The sequence below is a fragment of the Diabrotica undecimpunctata genome, chromosome 1 (assembly GCF_040954645.1).
Source record: "Diabrotica undecimpunctata isolate CICGRU chromosome 1, icDiaUnde3, whole genome shotgun sequence".
NCBI lineage: Eukaryota > Metazoa > Arthropoda > Insecta > Coleoptera > Chrysomelidae > Diabrotica > Diabrotica undecimpunctata.
The window spans coordinates 56332946-56344733 of record NC_092803.1 but is presented as its reverse complement, the minus strand read 5'-3'; the positions used below and the strand labels follow the sequence as shown (position 1 = coordinate 56344733).

Sequence of the window (11788 nt, the reverse complement as noted above, 5' to 3'; positions counted from 1 at the left end):
AGATACGGCGTTTCACGCAGTACAGTGCAACGTACCTCTATTCGTTTTAGGAGACAGTAGTTTACACCCGACGTCCTGGAACAGGTCCCTAGAAAGAACTACTTTTATAGTGTCTACAGTACTACGAAATCGTCATTTAACTGCTACAGAGGTTATAAACAGTTTTCAGCATGTCAAAAACCTAAATGTTAGTGAACGAACCGTTAGGAGACGATTAAATGAGGTTAATCCGAATGCTTAAACACCGGCTAGGCGAACTGAACTTTCCAGGAAACATAGGGTAGCCAGATTACATTCTGCTACTGTGCATCGCGATTTGAATGCAGACGACTGGAGAAATGTTCCCCAGATGGTCGCGGAAGAGTCTGGAGAAGAGATGTAGGGCTAAAAGTGCCGAGTGCACTTTAAGCTCTGGACTAAGTTTTCAAGTGTGTTCAGTTATGGTGTGGGTTGGTATATCTTCGGAAGCGCGTACAGAATTGTTCGTTGTCCCAGGGGATCTCTGACCGCTGATCTCTGAAGTACATAAATGTGATACTGCACAATTATGTTGTAACATAAGCACCATTTATTGAAGAAAACTTTACACTGATGCAAGACAATGCACGTCCTCATACCGCCCGCATTTTCAGAGAATATTTAATTGAAGGTTATATTACACATATGGCCTGGCCAACGCACAGTCCAGATTTAAATCCCATCGAGCATGTTTGCGACAGGCTTAGATCTGAGACAGGACCTTAGATCAACTCAAAGCGGACTTTTAGAGGAATGGGAATCAATTCCCAGGGTAGCGGATAGACACTTTTCTACGATCCTGGTATATTTTCGTGGCCCATTTAGAGGCCTATTTAGAGAATACCACAAGTATGACTGGAGCAGTTTGAATGGTTGTAGCACTGCTATGGGGAAGGCAACGGGAGTACTCCTTAAATGGGGAGAGGGTAAGAAGAATCCCCTGTCAACTACTATTGAGGTCCAAGAAAGTGGACAAATTATCCAAATATATGACAGAATAGTACGCATTACCACCTGGAACGTACGTAGCTTATTCATGTTTGGGAAACTTGCAAACACTGAAGCCAATATGAGAAGAATAAAAATAGACACCTTGGTGATGAATAAAGTAAGATGGCTTGATTCAGGAAAACAGAAAACCGAAGATGTATACATCTATTGGTCAGAAGTAACCGACCCAGAACATCAATATGGAACGGCTATATTAGCATCGGACAAAATTGTGCAGTCAGTCATAGACTTTATTCCTCTAAATACTAGAGTAGCAATGTTGAAATTACGAACAACCCATAGAAACCTAAATGTTATTCAAGTCTATACTCCAACAAGTGATAAATCAGAGAAAGAAATTGAAAACTTTTATAACAATATATATGACATAATGCGACTGACAAAAAAAGGCGAGATAACGATGATTTTAGGTGACTTTAACGCAAAAATTAGTCGTAGTGCCGAAGGTACCAACTAGGAGTATACGGTTTCGGTACCAAAAGCAATAGAGGAGATAGGCTGGTACAATTCTGCGTAGAGAACAGCCTGTTACTAGTCAACACCTTCTTCAAACAACATCCTAGAAGGCTATACGCTTGGAAATCACCTGGAAACAAAGAAGATAAAATTGTTAGAAATCAAATTGACTTCATTTTGCTCGATAACAACTTCAAGAAGTACATATAATCTACTAAAACATATCCTGACATTCATAGCAATCATAATCCAGTTATAATGGATTTTAGACCAAAAAGGTTTCTTAAAGTTAAAAGGGAAAAAGTGTCACGAAATATAGACATCTCATAACTGAAGAACCCTGAAAAGAAAAATAAAATAAGTATCAAGGTTGAAAAATAAATAGAAACGGTAGAAAACTTGATACAGACAGACGTTGAAGTAACATGGAATGCTTTAAAAACGAAAATAACAAAGAGACAAGAAGACAAGAAACATAAAACAAACTCAATAGAATACAAACGAGTCAATACAATAATTAGAAAAAAGGGCAGAGAAGCTAAAGAAAACTGGATGTCAACCAAATGTCTAAAAATTGAACAACTTCAGGAAAGATACGACACCTTTAATGTCCATAAAAAAGTGAAAGAAATGACAGGTAGATACAGAAAGAGACAATGAACAATATTAAGAAATCTTAATAACGAGATAATTATAGGTACAGAAGACAAAATGGAGAGATGGAAAGAATACATTCAGACACTTTTTGAGGATGATAGACCTGTTCTCCACCATTCACGGATGACCAAATAAATGAAAAAGTTCCAAAAATATCAAAAGAAGAAGTTATTTATGCAGTAAAGGCTCAGAAGACCGGAACAACCACCGGTCCAGACAATAATATCAATGTCGAAATACTTAAATTAATTGCAGACAACGAAAGTAAAAGCCTAGACTTAATAACAGCACTATACAATCAGATATTATATGACACAGGTAAAATACCATTAGACTGGCTAAAATCAATATTCGTATTATTACCAAAAAAATCCAATGCCTCACACTGCGATGGCTATCGAATATTAAGCAGGATGTCTCATGTCCTTAAAATTTTTCTCAGAATCATTCATATACGAATTTAAAAGAAGTGTGAGTTTCAGGGTGACGCTCAATTCGGATTTCTAAATGGATTGAACAAGACCTGCGAATTATCTTATAACTATACTGACACCAAACGGCAACAATTGAAATAGAGCACAAAACATCCGAAGATATACGAATCCAAAGAGGAGTGCGACAAGGTGGCGTCATATCACCGCTATTATTTAATTTGTATTCGGAATCTATATTCAGAAAAGCATTAGACGAGGTTCAAGGTGAAATCAAGATTAACGGAACCAGCATAGAAAACATCTGATGGTGCTGATGATACCATCCTAATAGCGATGTTCATCATAGCGAGATGTTCGGTTTACATCTAAATGTTTCCAAAATTAAAATTCTAGTATTTTTAAAGATACCAACAAATGTACATTTGTATACCAAGGGACAAATTATAGAACACGTAACTTCCATAAAATATTTGGGAGCCAATATCAACAGTAAGTATAACCGAAAAAAAGAAATCTTATCAAGAATCGAACAAGCGAGGAAAACACTCATAAACATAAAAATATTTTTTACAAGATCAGACCTTAGTCTAGAGCTCGAAATTCAATGATTAGATGTTATTTTTCCTTTGTTTTACTGTATGGCTGTGAAAGTTGGACAATGGAATCTGAAACAGAAAAAGAATAAATGCCTATGAAATGTATATATACAGACGGATGCTGAATATTCCATGGATACAAAATTTGGCAATGGTTAGATACTTTGGCGCATGAGTAAACAAAAAGAATTACTCAGCATAATCAAAGAGAGAGAAATAAAATAATTGGGTCATGTGTTGAGAGGTAAAAAATATAAATTACTCCAAATTATATTGCAGTGCAAAAGATCAGTTGGAAGACGCCATAACTCGTGGCTGAAAGACCTGAGGAGATGGTTTGACCGCGCTTATCCACAGAAATCTTTCGTGTAGTAGTTTTCAAAGCTACAGTTGCCATTTGGATCGCCAACCTTCAAAAGAAGACGGCGCAATAAGAAGAAGAGTAAACTGAAAATACAGTATCGTCAAAAGTTTTAAATTCAAGAAATTCAAGAGAAATTACCATGACAGAATATCGTTAATAGCTTCCATTTCTTCTTGCTAGACATGGTCTAATGAAAGTGACTTGGAACAGCATTAGAAGCCCCAAACATTATGTTTTCCGATTTTTAGATTTTTTCATTGGTTTCACTATTATATATGGTAGTAATTTACGTTTGCTTTTCGTATTTTTTTGTTTAAAATATTTTGTATTTTTATCTGGCTCTGAATCGGTACTTGATAATACTTCTTCTTTACTGGATGACAAATACATTGTATCCGAGTAAGAATTAAAGAAACTGAATAGATACACACATGTCCAAAAGTTCGGAATACGTACAAATAATATATCTACGCCTATGGTGGTTTTAAAACTGTTGTTGATATTCATTCTAGAGGGTTTTTAAATGAAAATGATAAAAAATTTAAATCATTTTTGTATGATTTTGGTCACATTCAACTGATTAGCGTATTTACACATTATTTCAGTCTTCGTTTAAATTTGAATTGAGCCGTTTAAAAATGCCTAAAAACGTGATATCTCATTTGGACAGATCCAGAGTAATTGCTTTGTTACAACAGGACTTTAAGCAAAGTTATATCGTGAATATTGCTGATGTTACTCAGAGTGCTGTATCGAAAAGTAAAAAAAATTCCAAGATACAAATAAAGTCAAGGATCGTCTCAGAAGTGGTAGAAATCGATGTACAACAGCAGCACAAGACCGGCAAATAACATTTATAGCTCGTAGAACTCGTCTGGAATCTACAAGTGGTATCTCCAGAGAAATTTCTAGGCTTCAAGGACTGAATATTTCACGGCAAACAATAACACGCAGACTAAATGCGGTAAATTTATATCGTAGAAGGCCGCTACGTGTTCCTAAACTAACCTACCAACACAAAATAGTAAGGTTGCAATGGGCTAGAGAAATGGCACATCATGACCATAACTGGAATAACGTTGATGTTCTCTGATGAGTCAAAAATTGACTTGGTATCTGATTCGTGAAGAACACTGGTTTGGAGGGCCCCAGGACGACAAGCCCCACTAGAAACAGCTAAACCGCGTGTCCCATTTAAAGGTGGCAGTATTATGGTTTGGGGTGGTATTATGAGTGGTATACGGACGTCACGGCTGATTCTGGAGAGAAGAGTCACTGGTGCTGTATACATCAAGGAAGTTTTAAATCCTGTCGTACGTCTATTCCGAGGGGCAGTAGGTGATGAATTTGTGTTTATGCATGACAACGCACCTCCTCATCGAACATCAGCAGTACAAAATTTTCTTGAAAAAGAAGGAATATCTACATTACAGTGGCCCTCGAATTTCCCCGACATGAACATTATTGAACATGCTTGGGACATTCTCAAAACACGCATCAAGAAGCGAAACAATCCCCCTATTACACTTTCAGAACTTAAAGATACTGCTCGTGAAGAATGGGAGAGAATTCCGCAAGCCCAGCTCGACCAGTTAATCAGCAGCATGCCAAATCACCTAAAAGGCTTTTTTTTACAGGCTTGCATACAGGCCAATAGAGGAAATACTTATTGTTAGTTTTATTAAAAATTATTTTTCTATACTAATTTATTTTTAAATGTAAGTTGTACATTGTCAGTTTTTCACTCCAAGAAAATAAATATTTTTTTCGCAAATCGTTTATCTTATTTTGAGATTTATTTAGTATTGTTGATAATTGAAACAAAATGATGTTTAACTATTCAGAAGATTTTATATATAAAAATCTTTTGGACATATGTGTATTTTGATTTGTCATCTAAAATAGTAAAAAAATCTATTTAAAAATATTTTATAAAATTAGCACAGCCATTTGCTTTTTAAAAACTGTAAAGAACAATAATTATTACCTGATATTCCAGCTATTTGTAAAGAGAATTGTAAAATTTTCTTACTCTAAGAAACGACTATAAGCTAAATTAATGGATCCAAACGAATGTTTGTATGCATCTCCAATGTGCAAAACAAGTCCTAACTTAACTTAACCTAACCGAATGAAATGACCACTATCATAGATATATAATAAAAGGTAGATTGACTGCTGCAATACAGTCGCGTTTCCCAGTGCGACAGGGAAAACTGACGCAAAGCAGTCCATACATCACTTTCTAATGGTCCGAGTTTATCGAGCACGTGATCTTCTCCAAAACTAAAACTTTAGTATTTTCAAAGACGCCAATAAACGTACAGGTGTATGCCAAGGGTCAAATAATAGAACAGGTAAATTCCATAAAATATTTGGGAACAAATATCAATAGTCAGTGTAATCCAAAAAAAGAAATCCTATCAAGAATTGAACAAGCAAGGAAAACATTCATAAGCATGAAAACATTTTTTACAAGATCAGACCTTAGTCTACAGCTTAGATTCCGAATGATCAGATGTTACGTTTTTTCTGTCTTACTGTATGGCTGTGAAAGTTGGACAATGGACTCTGAAATAGAAAAAAGAATAGATGCCTTTGATATGTATATATACAGACGAATGTTGAGGATTCCATGGGTACAAAGAGTTACTAATATTGAGGTACTTCGTCGCATGCAATGACGTATAATATATAGACTCAGTGAATGCTTTAAAAAGTGTCCGCAACATGAATACCTTTGTTATTGTTTATTATTTTGATATGAAGTTGTGTGTTTACATATTTTTTGTGACAAGCAAATTTTATTTAAAATTTTTGAGATTCATTTACCTACTATTTTAGTAAAATGCCATTTAGGTATCTTGTTTGTGGTCGCCGAAGTTCGAAGAGCGAAACGTTATCACTTTTCAAGTAAGTTATTTTTTATATGTATGTTTAGGTTATGTTTTGATAGCCAGTGGAGGCGTTTAGTTGTTATTTATTTAATAAATAAATAAATTATTATGCATTATAATGAATAATAACAATTTCCATTAAATTTTTTGTCTTTTTTTTTATTAAAATCATTTAAATATAATTTTTCTTACTAATTTTTTTTCATAGATTTCCTTTTGACGAAGAAAAACAGGAAATTTGGATATACATTTTGCAATTAAATAAGAACAAGCTTTCCAGATGGTCACGTATTTGTTGTGATTATTTTGATCCAAATGATGTTATCATGAAATCTAGCTTTGTTCGTCTAAAAGAAAATGCAAAACCATTAGCTATACCAAGGTGGGTAATGTTTTTATTAAATTTTTACATTGATATTTAATATTTGTATAAATTTTCTGTGTATTGTTTCTTCTATATTGTTTTTTCTTTGCATACAGGTCTTTTAAAGACGTTAAAGAGGTGGTAGGAACTAAAGCTCTCCCTAGTCCATCAGACACCCACAATTTAAATTTCGAACTGCTAGCAGTGAACTAACTTTGTCTGCCTCAGAAACTGAGGAACTCTTAGGCAAGAAAAATATTGAAGGGCATGCTGCAGACAGAGAATTAATAGCTAAAAAAAAATAACAAGAGGCAATATTCATTTAATTTTTCATTTGCATTATTATATCCTTGAATAAGCAATTTTTCTTTCATTAAATCTTTTTATTTTTAGGAAGCATTATGTGGGGGATTTTTCCATGTCGGACTTAGACTGCCTAAGAAAAAGAAAAAGATACATGGAATCAGTAAACATGTATATAGCAAAAAAAAAAGAAACAAATTGACACCCTAAGAAAATCTACTAAAAGATGAAAACGACAAGCAACAACATTAAACGCATTGGTACAATCATTAAAAGAAAAACTGTATGTTACAGAAAATGCTGAATCTGTGTTGTTGGTAAGTTTTCTTTCACATATTCTATAAGGAACAAAATTAAATTATTATTATATTCTTTTATTTTTGTATTTTTTTATTGTTTTAGGCCTCTTTACCAGAATCAGCCAAAGCTTTGTTTCAACGATTTTTAAAGGGTGCCAAATGTGCCAAATATTCTCCAGAATTAAGGTCATTTTCACTGGCTTTAAATTGTATTCAGCAAAAGCCTATGATTTTGTAAGAAGAGCTTTTAATAATGCATTACCACACCCATCAACCATAACAAAATGGTACCAAACTGTTGATGGCGCACCCGGATTTTCCAAAGAAGCTTTAAATGCTTTGAAAAACAAAGTTGAAGAAGCAGGGAAGCAAAATAAAACACTTGTGTGTAATTTAATTCTGAATGAAATGTCTATTCGTAAGGTAGTAAAATGGGATGGGAAAAAATTTATTGGCTCTGTAGATTTTGGTAGAGATATAGAATCTGATAATATACCAGAAGCATGAGAGGCACTGGTGTTTATGTTAGTAGCCTTAAATGACAATTTTAAAGTGCCAGTTGCATATTTTTTATTTTGAGAGTTTTTGTGGATAAGAAAAAGCATCCTTAGTAAATCTTTGCTTAAATTTTATTTATGATTCAGGCATAAAAGTCTATTCATTAACTTTTGATGGTGCTGCCAACAATTTATCAATGGCCAATGCATTGATTTTATTTAACTCCTATTTGTACCTTCCTATAAAGATGATGGTAAACGACTTTTCAAAATTATATTTAGGTTGCATTGCATCTGGTACTATTTCCAAATCTAGGTAATTTATAATTATCTCTCCAGATTTGATCCAGGTATCCTTTTACCTTGCTTCCTGACATCTTATCCACCTTCTGTATGCTCCTATCCTTCACATCCTTCTCCATCCATATATGCAATGAAGAGAGATCAAGCATGACCTCCATGAGGCAGTTAGGGTAGTCAACATTGCTCATGTTATGATTAAGCATGCTTGTCTTTGAAGCTTATTCAGCTTCCATTAAGTGGTCTTTTGTTGTTATTTAAACTACCATATAAGTGCGCCATATGTAATCATAGATCTGACTAGTCATATATAGCCAGTACATCGCATCGGTTTGGGTTTCAAACCCCAAATTTTCCCACATACTCTTTGACATGTAGAAAGGGAAACCTTTGCTTTGTAGATTATTCTTTTCAACTGGGCGTTACATGTAAGCTGCTTATCTAATATTACTCCTACATGTTTTACTAAGATTGCTAGAGAATTTTTCTATGTCATACTACCTACTAAGGATATTTAATGTTCTTTGGAGTGTGCTGGAATGAAAATTACCATATTTTCCTCTTACCATAATTACTAGATCATCCCTATAGGCATGTACTTCTTCCCCCGTGTGCGTCAAGAAGTGACATCAAGTGATCCACCAGGAGTGACCAGAGGAGGGGAGAAAACACTCCCCCCTGTGGACACCCTTAGCAGTTTTGGCCAAAATCTCTCCTTGCACCTTTGTGACAATCTTCTATTCACTCAACAATATATTTTCCAGCATTGCTTTGATCCAGTTACACATAGTAACACACATTGATAGTGGATCTATTTGATAGGGCAATATTAAATGTGCCTTCTAAATATTCTCTCCATTATTAATTGAGTGACTGATTTTCTGAACTACTTTGTCCACTGCTGTTTCTGTTGATTTCGTTCTTGATATGCATGCTGGTTGCCATTGAGAGAATGATCCCTCAAAAGTCTTCCCTTAATATGTCTATCAAGAATTTTTTCTGTTGCCTTCAATAAAAATGATGTAAGACTGATCGGCCTGTGCGATCTAGGCAGGGCATTATCTTGTCCTATTTTGTATATTCACACCACCATTACAATTATAGAAGTCTTTGGTATACAACTTATTTATTATTATAACATATTGTATCTTTATATACAACATATTGTATGTCTTAGAAAATAATTGAAACTGTATTTATTAAGTTGTGTGCATTAATGCGTTAATTAAATTACTAATTATGTTGCAAAATGTTTTATGATTTATTTCTTTTGTATGTTTTTTGTTAAAAATGTATAATTGATTTGATGTTTTTTTTTGTTTGTTTTTAATTCATTACAACAAAACACGAAATTAGAATTCAAAATTTTGTTGTTTGTTTGCACTCAAGTAACCTATTAATTTTCTTCCTAATTCCTTAATATAAACTTCAAAAGTTGCTTTATACAAGAAAATTATTGCAACAGTGAAAACCACCAGGAAATGATAAAAAATGAATTAATCAAAAATTAAGAAGACAATTTGATGCACTGGATTCTTAAACTAATAAAAAATACAGGGAACTCAGAAAGTATACTGATGTAGTGGAGAAAGGGTTATCTAATAACGATATTAAAAAAGGAGATCGAAGGATATCAGTAACTACAGAGAAATCATGTTACTGAACACCACATACAAAATATTGTTAAGCATATTGGGAAATAGATAAATTACCGAAAATACACTAGGGTAATATCCGCCAGGCTTCAGAAAATGAAAATCAACCATAGATGCCAACACAGCTGATTGAAAAGTGATATGAACGTGATATAAATTTTCACTTACTATTTATAGACTTCTAGCAATCTTTCGACTCTCTAAATAGACTCGCAACACTTAATAAAAATGAAAACCTGATTAGATTTATTTATCAAAATTTCCTTCACACTAAATAATAATACAATTAGTCACACAAATAGTCCTTAATACAATTTAAAAAATGAGAATTTTTAATCTTTAGGCGAAACTTCAATATTTCATATTGGTAAAATGATTAAAATTCAGGTAATGTACTTACAAACATTATAAAAATAATTTTTTCTTTTATAGACGAGAACACAAAAAAAAATCACAAATATTTAATTTTAATTAAAAAAATAATTATTGTCATTAAAATTGAAATGAGCACGCCGCTGTTCTGGTAAACATACCTTCAGCGGAGATCTTTAGGACACCCGATTATATATGGAGAATACGGGACCGCTTAGTCTATATATTATACGTCATTGGTCGCATGTGTAAACAAAAAGAATTAGTAAGAATGATCAAAGAGAGGAAAATGCAATACTTGGGTCATGTGTTGAGAGGCGAAAGATATGAATTACTTCAAGTTATACTGGAAGGAAAAGTACAGGGCAAAAGATTAGTAGGAAGACGCCAGAACTCGTGGCTGAAAGACCTGATGAGATGGTTCGACCGCTCATCCGCAGATATCTTTCGCGCAGCAGTTTCCAAAACTACAATTGCCATTTGGATCGCCAACCTTCGAAAGGAGACGGCGCAATGAGAAGAAGAAGATCTTCTCATTGGCCATTTAGGTCACGGGGTCCATAAACCTGGCAAATTAGAAAGAGATGCAGGGACTCCTTTATGAAAGTTTTCTCTGGCGCATTGGGGGAACGGGATGGTATTGAAACGATCAGTCTGTATTGTATATGTCACGGTATATAAATATGTCACTTGGAAAACATAAAGAGCAACTCATTTATCACTCTATTAGTATTTTTTTTGGTAACCAATGATTTTTATATGGTAGTAAACCTATTAAAATTTTCCGTTTATGTTTAGTGCTTAACATTTTTGAAAATAAATTATAGATAAATCAAGTTCAAGTAGAAATACAGTACGGTTGAAATAAATCATAAAAAGTTTTTTGTTTAAAATCACCCTGAACTTATTGAAGGTATTTTAGTTATTGGAATTACAATTCCCTTTATTTCTAACCTGTAACGGCAAATATTATGTTAACCAGAAATAACAAACTCTTTAGGAAAAAGAAAATCCCTTTTTATCATTAACTATTATAGTTAAAATGTTTTACAAGTGGCTTCTAGACATTTCGAAATTCTTTAAGATTTACTGCGTTGAAGATTGTGTATTTCACGATATAATTGCTGCTGGTTTTATCATGAGTCTTATAACTTCTTGTTGTCTGGACTTCGTTGAGTATTTTTATTTCGAAAACAGCCGTCCACGTTTGTCCTACTCCGTTTACATTAAATATTGTCAAGAGATCATTCACTATTGTTGTCTTGTTTCGTGCATATACTTTGCTTCATTCCGTAACAAAAAACACGTTATTCAACTACATACATGTTTAAAACAGTTGTGTAAAGATCTCTGTATTCAGAAAGATCCCAAATTTCCTATTTACCTTGCTTTCCTGCAGATAGCTTGCGTTTGTTCATTGATGTACCATCTAAGTCAGAAAAAAGAACTCATATTTCTATTTGCTACTTATTTGTCAAGTTATTTGAGACTTGAAATTATGATCCTCTTTCTCATGCTTCATGATGCTATTATGAGGTACATTTGGATGTGTTGCATTAAACTAA

General features: G+C 33.7%; 1 long non-coding RNA gene across 1 annotated transcript; it reads left to right on the top strand.

The window, feature by feature from the left end:
* Nucleotides 1-6217: 6217 nt before the first annotated feature.
* LOC140449525 (uncharacterized) lies at nucleotides 6218-10107 on the top strand. The gene is made up of 4 exons (XR_011951820.1): nucleotides 6218-6449; nucleotides 6642-6815; nucleotides 7191-7417; nucleotides 7503-10107. It is a non-coding gene; the product is annotated as an uncharacterized lncRNA (long non-coding RNA).
* Nucleotides 10108-11788: the final 1681 nt, after the last annotated feature.